Here is a 23056-nt window from a genome sequence, read left to right as displayed (position 1 = left end):
CAATCACCAAAAGACAAGGAAGGGAATTTGGTGGGGGGCCAGCTGGGTGTTGCCAGCTCTGGATCCTGAGTTCTGCAGAAATTGCAAAGCTCCTCTATTCCAGCCCACGGTGAGGAAGCGCCCCCTCCCCTCAAATTGGACAGAGACTGCACAGCAGGCGTTTGAACAACTGAAGCAAGCCTCAGCCTCAGCCCCGCACTTGCGTTGCCTGACGTCCAGACGTCTTTCCAGCGGCATGAGGCTGAAACGCGAGGTATGGCAAAGGGGGTGCTTACTCGCACTCCAGGTCTTGGAGGCGGCCGGCAGCACACCTCTCCAAGCGAGTGGGCCCTGTTGCTGCCGGCTGCGACTGCAATGTTCGTGAAAGAGGCTGAGAAGCTAACACTGGGACAGGATCTCCACCTTGTGGCACCGCACTCGGCGGAAGCCCTCTTGAGAAGCACCCGTGACAGGTGGAGGACAAATGCATGAATAACCCAGCATCGGGCTCTACTTTTAGACAAACCTGGGATCAGCTTCTCAAAAACAACTGCTCTCAGCCCAGCCTCTCCTGCCTGATGATGATCCGGAGGAACCGATCCGTGACTGCCTTGAACAAGCCTTGAATCTCTCCAGGGTCTCTGACCTGATCTCACAGACCTCCCATGGGATGGCCCTGACAAGGTGCTATTCACTGATGGTTCCAGTTTCGTCTCCAGTGGAATCAGGGGCAGGCTTTGAGATACGGAAAAGACCAAGTCATAAACGTGTACACTGGTAGCCATTATGCCTTTGTGATGCACATGTACGCAAGGCCCTCTACTGAGAATGGGGACTGCTCACCTCTGAGGGAAAACAAATTAAAAATACTCAAGAGATATTGGCCCTGCTTGAGGCCATTTGGCTCCCTAAATAAGTGGCTATTATCCACTGCCGGGGCCACCAAAGAGGGAGTCACCAGGAGGCACTGGGGAATCAGGTGGCTGACCAAGCAGCCAGAGAAGCCACCTGTAGTAAACCAGTGGGGCCCTTGAGGTTCTGGTGATGCCTCCTCCTCTTGAACTGCCCAACCGACCCAATTATGCAGAGGAAGATATGAAATTGGGAGACACACTCCAGGTCAAGACAGCACCCTCTGGGTAGAAGTTGCCGGATGGAAAGGATCTTCTCCCACGTGCCTTAGGATGCACATTGCTCAAGAATCTTCATGAAAGTGCCCACTTGGGCCCCACTAAACTGATGGAATTACTTAGCATTTCCACATCCCTGACTTTGGTCCAATAGCCAAGAATCTAGTTACCACATGTGTCACATGTCAACAAGTGAATCAATGTGGTCTCCTCCTGGCGGAGCCTTGGGTAAGATTCAGAGGAACCTTCCCAGGTGAGCACTGGGGAACTGATTTTACTGAAGTTAAGCCTGGACTTGACGGATATAAGTATCTATTGGTAATGGTGGACACTTTCTCAGGGTGGACAGAAGCATTTCCTGCAAAAACTGAGACCAGCCAGGCATGGTGGCACACACCTTTAATCCCAGCACTTGGGAGGCAGAGGTAGGAGGATCGCCATAAGTTCGAGGTCACCCTGAGAATACAGAGTGAATTCCAGGTCAGCCTGGACTACAGTGAAACCCTATCTCGAAAAACAAAAACAAAATAAAAAAATTAAAAAGAGGAAAAGAAAACTGAGACTGTTCACATAACTGTGAAAAATCTATTACAGGAAATAGTCCCCAGATTTGGCCTTGCCTTAGCCCTGGGGTTCGACAATGGCCCAGCTTTCACAGCCAAAATATCTCAATTAGTAGGGAAAACTCCAGAATTAAAGTGGTACCTTCATTGTGCCTGTAGGCCATAGAGCTCGGGGCAGGTGGAAAGGATGAACAGAACTCTTAAAGAAATATTAACCAAATTAATTTCAGAAACCAGCAGGGATTAGGCGAGTCTTCTTCCTGCTGCCCTCTTAAGGGTAAGATGCACTCCTTATAAGAAGGGACTTATTCCCTTTGAAATTCTCTATGGTAGACCTCCCCCTATACTCCCTAAAGTGGGGAGAACATCGGTCAGAAATTACTAATCATGGCCTTCTCCAGTCCCTTCAGGCTCTCCAGCGGACTCTCCAGCAGATACATCCCTTAGTCCAAGAGGCCCACAAGGGACCTGACTTAAAACTGCTACCATCTTCATTTGAGCCCAGAGACCTGGTGTGGGTAAAGAGACACGGTCCTGGCAACCTCGAGCCTCGCTGGCAAGGACCCTTCACTGTAGTCCGGACAACCCCACTGCGTAAAAGTAGGTGGGAAGGGTTCATGTGTACTAACCACACCTAACTAAAGGAGGCCGCCCCCGGGGACCCAGACAACCACTGGATCATCCGAAAACCTGAGGCTCACCAGGATCCACTCAAGATAAGACTGTCACATGTACCACATGAATGAGATATTGTATTGTCTATTGCTTCTTTTTGCTTGTGCCATGTTTAAGTTAATATTCTTATGCTTAGCTTCCTTGGTTCTAGTGGTTTTAGCTGACAACTACAACACAAGTCCCCAGCAACCCCGCAATCTTACCTGGGAGCTTAGGGATACTGCTACTGGCCAGGTAATCAAACAGCTGGTTACCACTGGCCAACCTGTCTTTCAAGTAGACGTATGTGATCTATTTGGGAGGAACTAGAATAAGGTTTTCACAGAAATATGGATGGGACAGGCATGGGGAGTTCCCACTTAGAAGTGTGGAACTCTAGCCTTGAAAAGAATCCAATTATTATATTTGCCCAGTAAATGGAGGGCCAAGCTGCCAAGGAGATGACCAATCTCACTGTGCGAAATGGGATTGTGAGACTGAGGCCTCTTGGACTCACCATGACTCTTTCATCTCTGTAGAAAGACCAAGTCCTTCAGAGATGTGTGGAAGGGGAAGGAGCAACCCCCATAAGATGTCTTTAAAATTCTGGCAGCCAGTTGTTACAGGGGCTTGGGAGATAGGACAAACATGGGGAATAAGATTTCAAGCATCTGGGAGACATCCAGGAACAAAACTCACAATCCAGAGAATGAGATGGTTAAAAACCATCAACTGTACTGAGCCCAAACGCTCCTCCATTGTTAGTTCATCCAGTCAACCAGATGCCCCGGGGCCCAGGAGAACTCTGCAGTCTACTGCTCCACCTGTGTGGACCCATCCAACTCCACCAGTCCCCTACCAAAGGGTGTTCACAACTTTGGATCCAGTGTTCACAGTAATTAATAACACTAACCCTAATATCACCCAGGACTGCTGGCTTTGTATAAATCTTGAGCCCCCAGACTATGTGGGTATTGGGGTAAACACTTCTGTTGCAGAGACTGTCTCACTGTCTGTAACCTGACCCAACAGCAGGTTGAACAAGCAGGCCTCTGCCAATGGGGAATGAAACCTAAGCTTACCCTGGGGGACCTCCAAGAACAAGGGCTTTGTATAAAAACAAGTGATTATAAGATAGATCAATCCCCTGATTGGAATTCACGCTCCCAAGTCCTTACCCTTAAAACGGCTACTAGTGGAGACAGGTACTTCTTAACGCCCCCCCCCCCCGCCATTGTTGGTTTGAATATATATCTGAGATTATTCCCTGCCTCAACTCCTACCTTTGTGCTGACGGCGGATGGAAGGAATTTTGTGTGTTGGCCCACATAGTTCCCCAGGTCTATTTATATGATGGAAACGCAGTCAGGGGACATCTGAGACTTTTCTCCACATCCATTAACTACAGGCCAAAGAGAGGAGCTCCCGTCTTGGTACCTTTACTAGCAGGCTTAGGAATAGCAGGCCCTTCTGCTTTAGTTGTTGGACACAAAAATCTTAAAACCTTGAGCCAACAGGTTGATATTGATTTGAAAGAAGCAGAACCCTCCATTAGCTGCCTGGAGACCTCCCTAGACTCCCGGGCAGAGATGGTATTGCAGAAGAGGAGAGGGTTGGACCCACTATTCCTAAAACAAGGAGGACTTGGAATGGCTGTAGGAGAGACTTGCTGTTTCTATACAAACTACTCTGGAGTAATCCGAGAAAGCATGTCTGTAGTTAGAAAACACCTAAAAGATTGAGAGGAATTCCGTAAGCATTCAGGCAATTGGTATGAAAATTTGTTTTCTTGGTCACCCTGGCTCACTATGCTGATTACTGCCATCTCAGGGCCCCAAATCCTGTTACTTTCAGAATTAATCGTAGGCCCCTACATTTTAAATGCTCTAATCAAGTTTGTCCAACAGAGAATTTCCTTGGTAAAATTAATGGTGCCCAGGACCAAGTCTGAGCCTGTGGTAACTGAAGAGTTGAAGATTTGACCCAGTTACTAAAGCCAGTGGGGAATGAAGCAACCTTTGGTGAACAGACCTAAGGGAAGCCATCTTAGGCCACTCAGCCATCTTGACATTCTCAAGAAGCCATAAGAGAGTAAAGAGCAGCACAGAGCATCAGTTGTAAGAATGGGGATGTGGATCCTGTAAAGGCACCTGGTGTTTGCCCTCACCCTGAGTTAAGATGGCCTCATAAGAGAGAGAGACAGAGAGGCTTCATGCCTGGTGCTAACTGCAAAACTTCTGCTTTTGTAATCATGCTTGCTTGCTGTTGCTAAAGACAATTATGGGGCAAGGGGGTAGCTGGGAGGTTTTTAGATCACTGTAAAGGAATGTGGTTTTTGCCTTTAAAAACTCACTGTAAAGTAGGACAGGGCTGCTCTCCTACTTGCTGTGAGGGGAAGATACCAGCCGGCTTAATAAAGACTCTCCTTTTTAAATTTTTATACTTTTATTTATTTATTTTGGTTTTTTGAAGTAGGGTTTTGCTCTAGCCTAGGCTGACCTGGAATTTATTTACTATGTAGTCTCAGGGTGGCCTTGAACTCCAGACAATCCTCCTACCTCTGCCTCCCAAGTGCTGGGATTAAAGGCGTGCGCCACCACGCCCAACTAGACTCTCCTTTAAATTTTTTTTTTTTTTTTTACTTATTTGTTTATTTATTTGTTTGACAGAGAAAGAGGGAGAAAAAGAGAGAGACTGAGAGAGAGAGAGAGAGAATGGGTATGCTAAGGCCTCCTGCCACTGCCAATGAACTCCAGATGGTGCGCCCCTTTGTGCATCTGGCTAACGTGGGTCCTGGGGAATCAAACCTGGGTCCTTTGGCTTTGCAGGCAAATACCTTAACCATTAAGCAATCCCTCCAGCCCCCCAAGACTCTCCTTTTTAATTTTCATTCGTGTGGTCTTCTGTTCATTTTGGTCTGGGACTCGCTACACTCCAGGGCGGCTGAGGAGAAGCCCAAGTTTGTTGATCTTACAGCAAACAGCATTTCCTCACGGGGCCAGTGGAACATTTCTGGATTGCTTACCATCCTGCACTCCAATGCAGATCTGGGCTCTCATCCAGCCCTAAGGGTGCAGAGGCCTTGAGCTATTTGGTGACCTCCAAGGGTCAGAGGAGGCTTCTCAATGCAGGTGCAGGCCTGCGGAATAAACACTATGGTTTACTTCCTCTGCAAAACACCACACATCTGAGAAACGAATTTCCTTTTCCAGACATGTTATGCCCAGCTGTGCAGGCCCTACGTGGGAAGGGGTTGGATTTAATAAAATAGAGGTGGCCAGGGTGGCAGGCTTACAGCAGTTCATGCCTCTCCAGAGTGCGCTTCATCCTCAGAACGTCCCCGTGCTCTGCACCATGCAGAGCTGAGGACATAACCGAGCTTATGGTCTTGAGCCAGACCACAGAGCAGCAGCCCGAGCTGTTCTTGTTCGAGTGGGTGGCACTCCACGAAATCCCAGGGGCCACGGGGATGACTGTCAGGAGATAGGTCAGTTTTCTTATGTGCCGAAAAAGAGAAGGAAAACTGATGCCAATTATGATACGCCAGTGATTATGAGACACACACATTCCTTTTTCCAGACATAAAGAACCTTTATGAGATTAAGAGAAGAAAAGTACAGAGACTCCTGCCATGTGGAAGTCAGGCAGGGGTAGAGAGCACACGTAGGAGTAGGGGGGCTCCCCCCATCTCAGCCCAGATGGGTTAAGACAAGGGGCTGCTGACCAGAGCAGGGACTTGGAGGTTCAGGAGAGATGAACAGTCAAAAGAGAAGAATACTCCTTTTTATTTAAGAATATTTTATTTTATTTATTATTTGCAAGAAAGAGAGAGACAGAGAGAATGGGCACACCAGGGGCTCCAGTTGCTGCAAATGAACTCCAGATGCACGCACCGCCTCGTGCATCTGGCACACGTGGGTCCTGGAGAATCAAACCTGGGTCCTTTGGCTTTGCAGGCAAGTGCCTTAATCACTAAGCCATCTCTCCAGCTCCAAGATAACCTTTTTAAAATTTAAAGTTTAGAGAAACGTTACTGGGTTAAGAGAAGCAAAGAGGAGAGATTATGAAGAGCTTCTGCTCATGAGCAGGCAGGGGTGGGGACCGCTCACCTATTGACCCAAATTGGGGCCGTTTGTAGACTTGGAATGGAGGCTGAACTAAACAATGACAATGCCAGGTTCAGGCTTTTCCTTCTAGAAATATTAATTCTAGAAAAGGGGAACTCCTTCCTTGGAGGGACTCGGGTTGTTTATGGAAAGGCAGATCTAGTTTATGGAAAAACATTCTTTTTTTTTGTCGAGGCAGGGTCTTGATCTAATCCAGGCTGATCTGGAATTCACTGTGGAGTCTCAGGGTAGCCTTGAACTCCTAACTCTGCCTCCTAAGGGCTGGGATTAAAGTCGTATACCACCATGGCAGTTCAGTCACAATTTCGAACTCCAGATGCAGATGCCACCTTGTGTACATGCATGACCTTGTATGTCTGGCTGACATGGGTTCTGGGGAGTTGAACCTCAGTCCTTAGCCTTTGCAGGCAAACTACTTAACTGCTAAGCCATGTTTCGAGCCCCTTGCTTTCCGCTTTTAGCATGGGTGTCTCTAATTTGCTTTTGACTTCTTCAGGTTATGAGGTACTCCGAATAACAGTTCTACTAGTCTTGAAGAAGAGTGTGGACACAGAGTAGACCTTAGTCTTGAACTTTACTGATCTAGTCAAAGAGTGATACAGGGGCTGGAGAAATGTCTCAGAGGTTAAGGCACTTGCCTACAAAGCCAAAGGACCCAGGTTTGATTCCCCAGGACCCATGTAAGCCAGATGCACAAGGTTACACATGCCCACAAAATTACGGATGCCCACAAGGTGGCACATGCATCTGGAGTTTGCACTGGCTAAAGGCCCTGGCATGCCCGTTTTTACCTTTCTCTCTATACACCTGCCTCTCTCAAGTAAATAGAAATAATTTTTTAAAAAAGTGAGCAGGCATTTCCTCACCCCCCAAATATAACTAACTGCTGCTTCCACAATGCATAAACCACAACCCTATAGGGAATACCTATAACCCCACTGAGGAGCGTCCCCAACAGAATGGGGGCAGAGATGAGGGAAAAGAAGGTACCAACACATGATGTATCCAAACGAAATATGTTAATAATAATAATAATAATAATAATAATAATAATAAAGAAAGATAAGGCTGGGCATGGTGGCGTACACCTTTAATCCCAGCACTAGGGAGGCAGAGGTAGGAGGATCGCTGTGAGTTCAAGCCCACCCTGACAGTACATTCTGAATTCTAGGTCAGCCTGGGCTAGAGAGAGACCCTACCTTGAAAACAGCCAAAAAAGGGTGGCACAAAAGTGCAAAATCATTCTAACATGGTGACACTGTAAGCCATATCTAGAATGTAAAAAAGAGACATGTCAAAAGCAGGTATGGTGGCACACACCTTTAACCCCAGCACTTGGGAGGCAGAGGTAGGAGGATCGCTTTGAGTTCAAGCCCACCCTGAGAGTACATACTGAATTCCAAGTCAGCCTGGTCTGGAGTGAGACTCTACCTCAAAACAAAACAAAACAAAAAAGAAAGAGAGACATGTCTTATCTTTTTTTCCTAATGTAGGGTCTCACTCTAGTTCAGGCTGACTAACCTGGATTTCACTATGAAGTGTCAGGGTGAACTTGAACTCATGGCAAATCTCTTACCTCTGCCTGCCAAGTGTTAGGATTAGAGGTGTGTGCCGCCATGCTTGGCTTATCTTTTAAAATTTCTAATAGCTGTAAGTACAGGCAGAACATGTTAACAGCCCTGGAAACAGTTTTGACCAACAAATTTAAAATGCCTGGATTTTTTTTTTTTTTTTTTGGTTGAAAAGCAATTCAAGCAGAATAGAGTCCTGGCATCTCTGTTGTAAGACATCATGAGAAGAGCTCCCAAGGTTAATTTGGTTTCCTCAGGGATTAAGAGTTTATTGTCTTGGCTAGGAGTAAGGTGGCCTTGAACTCTTGATCCTGCTGCCTCCACCTCTCAAGTGTGGGCTTAAAAGAGGGCACCATTTTTTTTTTTTTTTTGAGAATTGTTAAATTCTGTCTTAGAAACAATTAGATATGGATTTCCTTGTTCCAAAAACAGTTAATAGTTAGCTCTGTGCAGCAGAATTAAAGCTATGGGTGGGGGGGAATCACAACAATGACTGTAAATCCTCAGTTCTCCTCCAGCTCCACCCTTAGGTATTATTGCAAAATAAACATAGAATTTACCATTTAAAATCGTATAATTCGGTGGTGTTTAGTATATTCCCACTAAACTCTCTCTCTCTCTCTCTCTCTCTCTCTCTCTCTCTCTCTCTCTCTCTCTCTTTGAGGTAGGGTCTCGCTCTATCCCAGACTGACTGGGTTCACTATGTAGTCTCAGGGTGGCCTCGAACTCATGGCAATCCTCCTACCTCTGCTTCCTGAGTGCTGGGAATAAAGTCGTGGGATACCATGCCAGGCTCCCACTAAATTCTTTTTCCCTTTTTCTCTTTTGTTTTTCTGCTTCATGTAATTAATTGTGTAATCCAGGCTCACCCACCCCACTGAATTCTTTTATTTTTATTTTATTTATTTGAAAGAGAGAGAGAAATGCACATAGAGAGGGGGAGGGAGGATGGGTGCATCAGGGCCTCTAGTCACCGCAAAGGAACTCCAGACGCATGCACCATCTTGTGTACATGGGTGCTAGGGTATTTGAACCTGGGTCCTTAGGCTTCATAGCCAAGCACCTTAACCGCTAAGGCATTTCTGCACCCCCACCTCCCCCGCGGAATTCTTCATTTCCCTATATATCTCCTTTTGTGAGGGGTTTCTTTGTTCCATTCTGTGTGGCCTCAGTGGGACAGACTAGCATTTTCCTTGATTGTCCTTATCAGCTGGCAGTGCAGGGCTGCATTGAGGAGCGGCTGGCCTGTCCAGCGCAGCCTGTGGACCTGTGGTCTTCTCTCCCAGCCTCCGGGAGGCTCACTGGCTGTCCGTGGCTTCGATTCCATCCGAGTTTCCTCTCATGACTCAGCAACTTGGCCAAACTCCCTGACTTCAGGTTTCACAGCAGGTTTTTTCCTCTCTGCCCAGCCTGGGGTTTCTGCAGGGTTCTCTTTACAGAGAACCACCTGGGGCGAGGGAGACCAGTTCCTCAGCCAGGGCAGAACTTTCCCTGCTGCAATCTGGTTGGTGGAGACTGGTGAGGCTGGCTTCCTTCCTTCAAGGAGCTTCCTTTCTTTTAAACTTTGTTTTTCATTTTTATTTTTATTTATTTGAGAGTGGCAGAGAGAGAGAGAGAATGGGCGTGCCAGGGCCTCCAGCTGCTGCAAACGAACTCCAGACGCGTGTGCCCCCTTGTGCATCTGGCTAACGTGGGTCCTGGGGAATCGAACCTTGAACCGGGGTCCTTAGGCTTCACAGGCAAACGCTTAACCGCTAAGCCATCTCTCCAGCCCAAGCAGCTTCCTTTCTTCAGCCAGTGTCAGATGAGTACAGACAAGCACAAGACTGTCACAGTCTAAGAGAGGTCTTCCGGACATCCAGTTCCCAGCCTGGACTGCGGGAGCAGAGAATGGGTACCGACACAGTTCAGGCGACCCGATGCGTGTTGTTAGTGTATGGCTCCCATCCCCCACCTGATGCTTGCTCCTTCATTTCTCTTTGGAATCATCCCCCATACTCTCACCCCGCTGGGCTTGGGTAGCACATGTTGCAGGCCCCTGGACAGCAGTGACTGGCTTTGGTAGAAACACGAGACCCAACCCAGGTCGGTGAAAACAAACGTTGGGCCTCTTCTGGAAGTACCGGGTCAGACATGCTCTGTTCTTCTGGGTTGCCGGGATGATGGGACCTCACCCTGGAGATGCTGGTGGCCAGCCTGTCAGCCACGGGACAAACCTGCTGGAGACAGCTTTCAAAGCCAGCTCCAAGAACAGAAGTGGGCCATCCTGGATGTCCCAGGGCAGGTGTAGGAAAGCCCACCATGTCACTTCCTGAGGGGGCCCAAGTGAGGCCTTTCTGTTTTGTTTTTCGAGGTGGGGTCTCACTGTAGCCCAGGCTGACCTGAATTCACTATGGAGTCTCACAATGGCCTCAAATTCATGGTGATCCTCCTACCTGTGCCTCCCAAGTGCTGGGATTAAAGGTGTGCGCCACCACAGCCAGCTTTTTAAAAATATATTTTTATTGATAAAAAAGAGACAAAGAGAATGGGTGTGCCAGGGCCTCCAGCTGCTGCAAACAAACTTCAGATACATGTGCCACTTTGCACATCTGGCTTTACGTGGATACAGACTGGGGAATTAAACCTGGGTCTTTAGGCTTCGCAGGGCTTAACCACTAAGCCATCTCTCTAGTTCCTTCTTTCTCACACTCTTCCTTTCTTTCTAATATTTTATTTTACTTATTTATTAGAAAGGGAGCTAGCTTTAAAAAAAAACTATTTTATTTGTTTGTTTATTTATTTATTTGAGAGAGAGAGAGAAGAGAGGGCATGCCAGGGCCTCTAGCCACTGCAAACAAACTCCAGACTCATGTGTCACCTTGTGCATCTGGCTTACATGGGTACTGGGGAATCAAACCTTGGTCCTTAGGCTTACCCTGGCAAGCAGCTTCACCTGTAAGCCATCACTCCAACCCAGGAGCTAGCTTTTGATGAGGTGCACACTAGTGCCTCGTGTGTCCCTTCAACTTGATTTTCTGAAAATCACAGAAAGTGGGGTTTTGGGAGTCAGCCTGGGGCTTGTCAGCCATTGGTATCAACTGATGAGAATTATGAAGCAGGACCCTGAATTGGTCGTTTCAAAGCCTCTCCAGGTGGTCCTAATGCGTGTCAAGTGTGAGAGACTGTGACTCCTGAAGTGGTTTTCAGCCCAGGTGGCTAACCTCATACTCCCTTTGGTTTAGCAGGTTTGGGGCGTGAGGGTTTGCATTTCTAACAAGCCCCAGGTGATGCTTGCTTCCCTGCTGGGCAGGGTTTGCTCGGTGCAGGCAGGTCCTTAAAAGTCAGTCCAGGGAAGGCCAGGCTTGAAGTTCTCACATTTGCATCCAGGATTACTGACTCCCAAGTCTGGTTGTGGGCCAGCCACTGACCGTCCACCTCTGAGCCTCAGACTGTTGGAACTGAACAAATGCTGCTACGCTCTGAGTATCATTGGTGAGTCTGTGGTTGCTGTTGGAACTGGCTTCTTTGGTCTCAGTACTCCATGGGAGACAAGGAGGCAGGAAAGGGGAGCATATGGGACAGAACTTATGCCCCCAAGGTTTATTTATGTGCTAGGCCTTGTCCTCAGCACTTTGCAACTGCCCACCTGCTTTGAGGTGATACCACCCCCATTTTACAGAGGGGCTCATAGAGACCCAAGGGTGAAGCAAGCTGCCAAGACTAAACAGCTTGTTTGCAGGGGAGCTGGGTTTTGAATCCAGTTCTTTGTGACGTTGCCTTACACACGTTCCCTCCTACTGGCCGCTGACTGGCCTTGCACCCTGAGTGTGCTGGTCCATCCAGCCAGCTGGGCCCCCTTTTGGCTGAAGCGACTGGCATGATGCTCCTTCTCAAGGAAGGGAGAGACTCCTTCCCTGTGAGATGGAAAGGGGGATGCTGGGGCTGGAGTGTGAATTCTGTGTCTTTTTATTTATTTTTTTTTTCATTTATTTATTTGAGAGAGATTGGAGAAAGAAAGAGACAGATAGAGATTGGGCGCATCAGGGCCTCTAGCTACTGCAAACACACTCCAGATGCATGCACCCCTTGTGTATCTGGCTTACGTGGGTCCTGGGGAGTTGAGCCCAGGTCCTTTGGCTTTGCAGGCAAGTGCCTTAATCACTAAGCCGTCTCTCCAGCCCTCTGTGTCCTTTTTTTTTTGCTTTTTTGGTTTTTCGAGGTAGGGTAGGGTTTCCCTGTAGCTCAGGCTGACCTGGAATTAACTATGTAGCCTCAGGGTGACCTCAAATTCGTGGTGATCCTTCTACCTCTGCCTCCTGAGTGCTGGGATTAAAGGTGTGCGCCACTGTGCCCAGCTCTGTGTCTTTTTTTTTTTTTTTTAAAAAAAAGCTATTTATTTGAGAAAAAGCAGGGCTAGGACAGAGCAAGACTGGATGCACCAGAGATGAGCTCTGGGCACATGCGGTGCTGTGCGTCTAGACATATGTGGCAGTGTGGTCTTGAATCCAGGCAGTCAGATTTCGCAGGCAAGCACTTTTAACTGCTGGAGAATCAAACCTGGGCCAACAGGCTTTGCAAGCAAGTGCCTTTAACAGCTGAGCCATCTCTCCAGCCTATTCACTGCTCCTTGATCCTTGGTGTTGACCTCTGGAGCAGGTGTGGTGGCGCACGCCTTTAATCCCAGCACTCTAGAGGCTGAGGTAGGAGGATCACCAAGAGTTTGAGGCTACTCTGAGACTACACAGTGAATTTTCCAGCGCTGGAGGGAGACCCTACCTTGAAAAACCAAACAAGAAATAAATAAAAACACTCAGAATAATGCCTGCCCAAATACCTGAGGGGCCTTTCATGGCCCAGCCAAATGAATATGTAAAATATGTTACAAAAATTCCCAGGCGTGGTGGCGCAGACCTTTAATCCCAGCACCTGGGAGCCAGAGGTAGGAGGATCGCTGTGAGTTCAAAGGCAGCCTGGGACTACAAAGTGAGTTTCAGGTCAGCCTTGGCTAGAGTGATGCCCTACCTAGAATAAAACAAAACAATAAAAAAAAAAAATGTTGCCAGGTATGGTGGCGCATGCCTTTAATCTCAGCACTCAGGAGGCAGAGGTAGGAGGATTTCCATGAGTTCAAGGCCACCCTGAGACTACATAGTGAATTCCAGGTCAACCTGGGCTAGAGGGAGACTCTACCTCAAAAAAAAAAAAAAGTGAAATATATTATGAAATACATATAAAACACCACCATTACAGTAAAGGAAGGCTAGTCAGCGAAGCCAGGGTCCAGGGAACCCCGTAACTTCTCCCAGCCTCACGATGGTGCCGTCCCTGGAGAACAGCAGCAGCGACACTATTCCGCAGCTGCGGGCCATCTGAGCTCCGTGCTCGGAGCCTGCTCTTACCGACTTACTGACTTCCCGAGCACATCATGATGAGCTTGGCTGTTCTCTGAGGCCCAGCCAAAGCTGTCCACTCAGGGTGACAGTGACATGCCCCATGTGCTTCACGTCCCCTGTAGCGCAGTGGGAAGTTAGCATGGGCACTGGAGCTGAGCCTGCCCCAGAGCTTCCTGGGCATAGGAGGCTCTTGCTTTTCATATGGGCCCTAACAGTGGGAAAAGACCCAGCTAGGGGTCATGGACTTGAGTCCAGAGGACAGACCTCCTGGTTATTGTCCAGAGGGTAGCTTGTGGCTAGGGGCTACAGTGCATAAGATCCCCAGCGCTTCTGTGTGTCCCAGTGTGGTATGGCAAAGTTCCTGTGCATCGGAAAGCAGCTGGGACAACTCACAAGAGAAGGCACGGGGAGGGTCCTGAGACCCCCACCTGAGAGCTCAGGGGCGTGCCAGCTGCATACAATGACGCCTGAGGTCTCGTGGCCTCAGGGAGACATAGAGTACATAAAAGGGGAAAGATGAAGGAACGATGAACTCTGTCGAGGTGGTGTCTTCCAAGACTCTGTGCTCTGTAAGCAAGCCCTCACCCCGAGACGAGGGAGGAGCATCCCCAGGGGTCATCCTGACACAGTGAGCCCCCACTGGAGGGCTGCGCTGTGGTCTCCATACTCCTGGACAGGGACAAGGGGATCCTTAAAGTGACCATGGGGATGTTGTCATTCTGGGTGGGATGACGCTTCTTGGCGGTATGGCTGCTCTGGGATCCCTATGCCCTGTAAGTATGCCCTCATCTTGAGGCTGAGGGAGGAGTGTCTGAGGAGTAATTTAAAAAAAATCTTTTTATTTACTAGAGGGGGGAGGGGGAGAGAGGGGAAAAGAGGGGGAGAGAAGGGGAGGGGGAGGGAGGGGGTGGGAGGAGGGGGAGAGGGCGCGCGCACAAGTGCGAGCGAGCAACAGAGAGACAGAGAATGGTTGTAACAGAATGGTTGCCTCTAGTTGCTACAAATGAACTCCAGATGCATATGCCACCTTACACATCTGGCTTTTGTGGGTCCTGGGGAATATGAACCTGGGTCCTTTGGCTTTATAGGAAAGCGCCTTAACTGCTAACTCATCTCTCCAGCCTCCCCCCCCCCCCCCAGGAGTAATTCTGACACAGGATCTCCATCACAGAGGCTGTTTTGGAGGCTCCATGTTCCTATAAACAATCCCTCTCCATGCTCTGTAAACGACCCCCGCCCCGATAAAGTCATTGGTTCACCGAACTGGTGTTGGTGCAGTCGTACTTTGGCCTGCCATCTGAGCCCTGTTTGGGGTGAAGATGTGTGTTTTGCATCTCTCCAGGGAGTTTCCTGAGATGTCCAACTTGCCCAGCCTTCCTTCACCTTTAGTCCCTGACTCCAGAACCCGCCAGAGCTTACCTTCTATCTCCAGAACACCTCCTTCGTCAAGCGGGGTTGGATATCATTTAAGCCTGCTTTCACACGGTCTGGTGTCTCCCTGGGGTCGACACAGCTTGCTTTCTTCAGGGTCCCCTTGCAGGGACGACGTGCTCCTGTGCAAGGCCCAGTGGGGGCTGAGCCACCAAAGGCCTCGGGGTCCTAGGAGAGACTGGCTGCCTTCTAGAGAGGAAGTAGCAGCGCTTGGAACAGGTCCTAGCAGAGGAAGCTGCAGCCTTGGGTGGGGGTAGGTGCCGGGGGAGAAGGGGGAGACCAAGAGAACCGTGGGTCCAGCTGGCTCCGCTCGCTCGCTCGTTCGCGCTCCTAACGAGCTCTAGAGACGTGGGTGGCGACTGTGCGAGATGTGGGCGCGCAGCCTCTGTAGGCACGCAGGTGCTGCATCCTGGGTTGCTTTGCCATTGCAAAAATGTAAAAAGGTGGAGATGTGAGTGATGACAATACACGAAGATGTTCTGAATGTTTTGAGAGGTATGGCTGTCTCTGGTTTTGGAGGCTTCGCAGAAAAGGCTGCCCGTGGGACTGGGAGAGTGGTTAAACTGAGCCAATCACGTGATGCGCCGAGGATGGTGGGAGCTGGGCAAGGGGGTGCTAGAACACCGAGAACCAGCGCGACTTCAAATCCTTTAAATAGGGGTGTGTGTGTGTGTGTGTGTGTGTGTGTGTGTGTGGTGTATGCGTGTGTATGTGTGTGCAGATGCTCACGCACCATGCTTGTACATGGGGAGGCCGGAGGATGAGGGCGCTTGCCCTCCTCTATCGTCATCTGTGGATAATCGGCATCGGAAGCTGGAACCCCAGTTCTTGCAAGCCTCCTCAACTCTTGGGTCTCTGTGTGGGGACTTGGGTTACAGATGTGCACGGCCACAGCTAGCTTCTTCCTGGGTGCTGGAGAATCCAATTCACGTGGTCTTCTGGGCTCATACTTGGGTGGCAAGCACTCTTACATGCTGAGCCATCTCCTCAGCTCTAAATTCACATATCAAAATCAGGAATTCAGCGGATGCATGTAGCTACAGGTGTTGGTATAGGAACTTGAACATGGATTTTTTTTTTTTTTTTTTAAAGCTTCCAAGGGACCATGAGCACATCAAACTCCTGCATCTTGGTCTCTAGACACCATTGTCCACTATGATGAAACGGAGCTTCTTGGAGAGGTAGCTGCTCCCAGAGAGAGAAAAAGTGGAAGATGAGCCCCAAACTTCTTATACTTAAGAGGAAGTAAGCTGGGTGTGGTGGCGCACTCAGGAGGCAGAGGTAGTAGGATCTCCGTGAGTTCGAGGCCACCCTGAGACTACATAGTGAATTCCAGGTCAGCCTGAGCTAGAGTGAGACCCTATCTTGAGGAGGAGGAAGAAAAAAAAAAAGTAAGGAAGAAGACTGGAGAGATGGCTCAGCACTTAAGGCACTTACCTGCAAAGCCTAATGACCTAGGTTTGATTTCCCCAGTGGCCACATAAAGCCAGATACCCAAGGTGGCACATGTATCTGGAGTTGGTTTGCAGCAACTGGAGGCCCTGACACACCCATTCTCTCTCTTCTCTCTGTGCTTGCAAATAAATAACTAATTTTTTTTTAAAAAAATGAAGTAAAAATAAACCGGGTGTGGTAGCACACACCTTTAGTCCCAGCACTCAGGAGGCAGAGAGAGGTAGGAGGATCACCATGAGTTCAAGGCCACCCAGAGACTACATAGTGAATTCCAGATCAGCATGGCCTTGAGTGACACTCTACCTCGAAAAAAAAAAATTAAAAATAAATACATGGGGTTCGAGAGATGGCTTAGCAGTTAAGGCGCTTGCCTGCAAAGCCTAAGGACCTAGGTTGGATTTTCCCAGGACCTACTCTTTCTCCCATAAATAAATAAAACCAAAACATACACATGGGAGACAATAAAAGCCTTCCCTCTTGCCTGCACCACCCCATATTCTTTTTTTTTTGGGGGGGGTTCGAGGTAGGGTCTCACTCTAGCCCAGGCTGACCTGGAATTCACTATGGAGTCTCAGGGTGGCCTCGAACTCATGGCGATCCTTCTACCTCTGCCTCCCAAGTGCTGGGATTCAAGGCATGTGCCACCATGCCCGGCCACCCCATATTCTTGCTAAGAATACATGGCTTGGATCATGTCATAATGAAACACCAAGTTAAGTTGGTGTATAGGGCTGGAGAGTTGGCTTAGTGGTTAAGCGCTTGCCTGTGAAACCTAAGGATCCCAGTTCGAGGCTTGATTCCCCAGGACCCATGTTAGGCAGTTGTACAAGGGGGCACATGTGTCTGGAGTTCGTTTACAGTGGCTGGAGGCCCTGGCACACCCATTCTTTCTCTATCTGCCTCTTTCTCTGTCTGTCACTCTCAAATAAAGTGTATAAAACCAAAGTCTGTACATTTTAAAAATTAAAAAAAAAAAAACAAAACACCAATAGGGGCTGGAGAAATGGCTTAGCAGTTAAGGCCTTTGCCTGCAAAGCCAAAGAACCTTGGTTCAATTTCCCCAGGACCCACGTTAGCCAGATGCACAAGGGGTGCCTGCGTCTGGAGTTCTTTTGCAGTGGCTAGAGGCCCTGGTGCGCCCATTCTCTCTCTCTCTCAAATAAATAAAAATAAAGTTTTTTTTAAAAAACAGTAAGTCCAACTCCAAATCATGAGAGAGGATGGGGGGAAGGGTATCATTCAGTTGGAGGAGGCTGGAGAGACACAACAACTAGGTGCAACATGCTTTTTAGATTCAATCCTGGACTGGAAAGGAAAAAGAAAAAGAAAAGAAGACCCGGTTGTTGGGACAGCGGTGCAGTTTGCAGGAGGTCTGCGGGTGGGATGGCCGTGTTGTATCGATGTTGGCTTTCTGACTGGTAAGGCTTGGTTAGGCATCCTGGTTGTAGCAAGCACGCTCGGAAGTACTTGGGCATAGTGGGGCATTCTTCCTGCAGCCTGCTCTCCAGTGGCTCAGAAAAGAGCTAAGGATTGGATCCTATGTGTGCATGAGGAGAGGACAGGACGCACACATGTGATGAAGGAAATGTGGAAAAATATTAACTGTTAGAAAACCTGGGCAAGGGAAATATGACAGGTTTTGGCATTCTTGCAAAGTTTCCATGAATCTGAAGTCATTTCAAAATAAATTGTTTTTTAAAGATTTAAAAAAAAAATCCACTTAGAGAGTGACTAATCCGGAGGGAACTATATAACATTTTAGTGTTTCTTTCCATTCTTTTATGTGAATTTTTATGTAATAAAAAGTATGCTCTACATACAGCTTTATATCCTACTGGATCACTTAACATGGTAACATAAACATGTCTGTGAGTGTTACTACACAGTCTCCATAAACATTCTTTAATGGCTGCAGAATGCTCTACTGACAGGCTGTGTCAAAACCTATCATGCCTAGGGCTGGGGAGATGGCTCAATGATTAAAGGCACTTGCTTTCAAAGCCTAATGGTCTGGGTTCAGTTCTCTAGTTCCCACATTAAGCCACACACAGAAAGTGGTGCATGCCTCTGGAGTTCCTTTGTCGTGGTGAGAGGACCTGGTGTGCCCATTCTTTCTCTCTCAAATATTAAAATACTATTGCCTCATCCCCCCCCCATTTTGTTTTGTTTTGTTTTTCTAAGGTAGGGTCTCACTCTAGCCCAGGCTGACCTGGAATTCACTATGGAGTCTCAGGGTGGCCTCAAACTCATGGCAATCCTCCTACCTCTGCCTCCCAAGTGCTGGGATTAAAGGCGTGTGCCACCACGCCCGGCTTTTTAAATTTTTTTTATTGTGAGAAAGAGAAAGCCAGATGTGAGTGAGACCCTACCTTAGAAAAAAACAAAGAAAAAATTTTAAAAAGTGGGGGCTGGAGAGATGGCTTAGCTGTTAAGTGCTTGCCTGTGAAGCCTAAGGACCCTGGCTCAAGGCTTGATTCCTCAGGACCCACATTAGCCAGATGCACAAGGGGGCACATGCATCTGGAGTTCGTTTGCAGTGGCTGGAGGCCCTGGCATGCTCATTCTCTCTCTCTGCCTCTTTCTCTCTCTGTTGTTCTCAAATTAATAAATAAAAATTTTTTTTTAAATGGGGCTGTATAGGCTAGAGAGATGGCTTAGTGGTTAAGATGCTCACCTGCAAAGCTAAAGAACTCAGGTTCAATTCCCCAGGACCCGTATAAGCCAGAAGTACAAGGTACAGCATGTGTTTTCTCTCAAACAAAAAAATTAAAAGGGGCTGGAGAGACGGCTTCATGCTTAAGTTGTTTGCCTGCAAAACCTAATGACCCAGGTTCAATTCCCTAGTACCCACACAAAGCCAGATGCACTAAGTGGCAAACTGGAGTTTGTTTGCAACAGCTGGAGGCCTTGGTGTGTCCATTCCTTTTCTTTCTTCTCTCTCCTTTTTAAATTTAATTAATTTATTTATTGGCTTTTCAAGGGAGGGTCTCACTGTAGCTCAGGCTGACCTGGAATTCACTCTGTAGTCTCAGGGTGCCCTTGAACTCATGGTGATCTGCCCACCTCTGCCTTCTGAACACTGGGATTAAAGGCGTGTGCCACCACACCCAGATTTTTTATTTTATTTTTATTTGACAGAAAGTGTGTGGGGGGGGGGGAGAGAATGGGTGTGCCAGGGCCTCCAGCTGTTGCAAACCAACTCCAGATGCATGCAACCACCTTGTGCATCTGGCTTACATGGGTCCTGAGGAATCAAACCCGGGTCCTTAGGCTTTGCAGGCAAGTGCCTTAACCGCTAAGCCATCCCTCAAGCCCTTTCTCTTTTTGCTTGCAAATAAATAAAAATAGTTTTTAAAAAATTGAGAAAAGCAGGTTGTGGTGGTGCACACCAGTAGGATATAAAAAAAAATTGAAAAAAGAGGGGCCTGGAAATCCAGGTGTGGTGGCATACTCCTTTAATCCCTAAAGGGATTAAAAAACAAGACAGATGGAATGAGAGGAGAAATACACTGAGGTGTCCTCAGGCCTGTACATGCACACTGTGGCATGCGTGCCTCCACCACGTCATACACATACATGCATACACAGAACTATAGAAAACCCTTTAAGGATGAAGGTACCAGTTCCCACCATGGATATGTCTGCTTATCACCTATCTAAGCATTTGCACATGCAAATGGATTGGGTTTTCCTTCTCATCTATAGAATTATATTTGCCATCATAAGTCTGATGGATTTTACCATGGCAACATTAACAAGTCATTACTGATCAGACTTTCACATTGCTCTAGAGTGTGAATTGTAAGTGCAGTGAAGCCGCATTTCCATCTGACAGCTGAATCCACAGGTCACCCCACGTGATGTGGCTTATAGGAAATTTTTTGTGCTTAAACCAGGAAACCATAACAATCAAACTGCTGTGAGCTGGAGAGACGGCTCAGTGGTTAAGGCACTTGCCTATGACAGACCCTCACCCTCCAACAAGGACCCAGGTTCCATTCCCCAGTACCCATGTAAGCCAGATGCACAAGGTGGCATCTGTCTGGAATTCGTTAGTGGCTAGAGGCCCTAGTACACCCATTTTCTTTCTCATATATATTTTAAAAGGAAGAGCTCTGGGCTGGGGAGAAGGCTGAGTGGTTAAAGATGCTTGCTTGCAAAGCCTAACGAATGGCCTGGATTCAATTCCCTGGTACCCATGTAAAGAACGTTGCATATGTGTTTGAAGTTTGTTAGCAGTGGCAAGAAGCTCTGGTGTGCATGCCAATCCACATGTGCAAATAACAACGAGAAAAGATGTCTGTAGTCAACCAGAGAATATTTATCTCTGTGCAGGCTGGTCTTGGGCAAGTGTATGATTAGTTGAAGTCATTGTAACCAGGAAAGGATGTTTCCTCAGAGTGCACAGGATGGTTAGAATCACTCAGATGAAAAAGGAATGTGTGAGCCAGCCAATTAATCTGCTTATCTGAATGTGTTTCAGTAGAAATTTAGAAAAATCTGGGGCTGGACAGATTGCTTAGTGGTTATGGCACTTGCCTGTGAAGCCTAAGGACCCAGGTTCAATTCTCCAGTACCCACATAAGCCAGATTCACAAATTGGCACGTTCTGGAGTCTGTTTGCAGTGGCTGGAGGCCCTGGTGTGCCCATTTTCTTTCTTTGTGTGTGTGTGTCTCTCTCTCAAATAAAAAATAAATAAAATATAAAAAATTATTTATAAAAATGGATATGTGAGACATGCAATTAATCTGCTTATCTGAATGTTTCTGCAGAAATTTAGAAAAAGCTGGCAATAGTGATACCATTTTTTTATGAGCCTTAAGGACAACTGAGGTCACTAAGGTCCTGAAAGTGGCTACAATATTACAATATTGAAGGCTTTTCATAAGACTTAAAGTTTTGCTGTAATATGTGCGAAGTCTACTGAAACTTGAAAACGTTAATAAATTTCATGAAAAAAATTGGGTAGGTGTGAAAGTTACACTCATAGCCAGCCTCAATGTGACAACTTCTGAGAGACAATGTCATATAGGCCAATGACTCCAGATAGTGACTTGGAAAGGACATTGATGAGCAGTGAGGTGATGCACACCCGTAATCCAAGCACCCAGGAGGTGGAGGTAGGAGGCCTTTGAGTTCTGTGACCAAAACTAGCTTTCACCTTCAATGTTCTTTTCTTACTGTGTTTAAGTTTTGGACAGCTGGGTCTCCAAAACAGAAAAATGAAATGTGAATTGTACTGCAACAAATAAGTAACATTTGCCCATGGAGTATCTTGGGGGGTTAGAGATTAAAGCAATAATTCTTTTTTTTTTTTTTCCCCTGAGTTAGGGTCTTCCTCTAGCCCAGGCTGACCTGGAACTCACTCTGTAGTCCCAGGCTGGCCTCAAACTGGTGTTGACCCTAGCCCTGCTGGGATTAAAGGCCTGCACCACTATGCCCAGCTAAAGCAATCATTTAATGGAATAATTTTTTTTTTTTTGAGAAAACAGACATGTAGTAACTAATAAATCCAATGCTAAAATATTCCAAGTCCCTGAGATGGGGAAATGGGCATATTTATGAATAATAAGACATATGAAGTCTAGTGAAATGCCAAACAAATCCATAAAACACTGGTAAGAGCCTCCTCACGTGTTTCTCGTATGCCATTGGCCAAGCGCCCTTCCCCCACCCGCCGCAGCTCAGCAGACGCTGCCTTGGGGAACAGGCTTGTCTGAGTGGCTCTGGGACAAGCAGGTGTCTTTTGTAGCTAAATTTCAGAAGACCCGCTCCAGCACAGATGAAAAACCTGCTTCCTTTGCTGTTCTGGCCTCGTGTGATGTAGCCGGCTTGGTTAACGATTGCATTCCTATTTTATTTTGTCCTATATTTTCCAGTGATTTTCCTTGCATCTTGCTTTCTACTTCCAAATGCATTAAAAAAAAAAAAAAGGTACATTTATTTAAGAGAGAATGGGCACACTAGGGCTTCTAGCCACTGCAAACAAACTCTAGACACATGTGCCGCCTTGTCCATCTGGCTTGTGCGGGTCCTGGGGAATTGAGCCTCGGTCTTTTGGCTGCTTAGGCATGTGCCCTAACTGCTAAGCCATCTCTCCGGCCCCACAGTGCTTTGTGAATAAGCTCTGTGTCTTGTCCGGAATCTTCCTCTGACCTCCTTGGTGTGGCGTCCTCCAGCGAAGGGGGCAGCCTGCCTGCAGATGCTCGAGCTCATCAGAAGAACTTCATCTGTTTGTGTTCAGACTTCTGGTGGGGCCCAAGGGACCATGGGCCTCATCCTGTAGCTTGGGTGTTCATGTGGGCTTTCCCTCAGAAAAATCTATCATTCCCACCACTTTTTTTTGTTGTTGTTGTTGTTTTGTTTTTTGAGGTAGGGTCTTTAGCCCAGGCTGACCTAGAATTCACTATGCAATCTCAGGGTGACCTCAAACTCATGGCGATCCTCCTACCTCTGCGTCCCCAGTGTTGGGATTAAAGGCATGCGCCACCACACCTGGCTCTGCCAGCCGCTTCTTTAGCAGAATATTGTAGGCCAACATTTGTTGGGTGCCAAGCATCTCGCTGAGTACAAAGATGCAATCTAGTGGTTAATTTCTACGAGGTAGGTGTCAGTATCATCCCTGGGCAGGGAAACTGAGGCCCCGAATTGTCACATTCAGTGTTGCATTTTTACCACCTTGACAGTACTGGGGATCAAACACGAGGCCTTGAACATGGCTGGGCAAGTGATGTAGCGCTGAGTCACTCCCCAGGCCCTCGGTGCTGGAT

At 47.6% G+C, this 23056-nt stretch overlaps 1 non-coding gene across 1 annotated transcript; it reads left to right on the top strand.

Moving 5' to 3' along the window:
- The first annotated feature begins 21018 nt into the window (after positions 1-21018).
- On the top strand, positions 21019-21149 carry LOC123463875. The gene has a single exon (XR_006639246.1). It is a non-coding gene; the product is annotated as a small nucleolar RNA SNORA33 (small nucleolar RNA).
- Positions 21150-23056: the final 1907 nt, after the last annotated feature.

The sequence above is a fragment of the Jaculus jaculus genome, chromosome 9 (genome assembly GCF_020740685.1).
Source record: "Jaculus jaculus isolate mJacJac1 chromosome 9, mJacJac1.mat.Y.cur, whole genome shotgun sequence".
Taxonomy (NCBI): domain Eukaryota; kingdom Metazoa; phylum Chordata; class Mammalia; order Rodentia; family Dipodidae; genus Jaculus; species Jaculus jaculus.
This window is presented reverse-complemented; position numbering and strand designations above follow the sequence as displayed.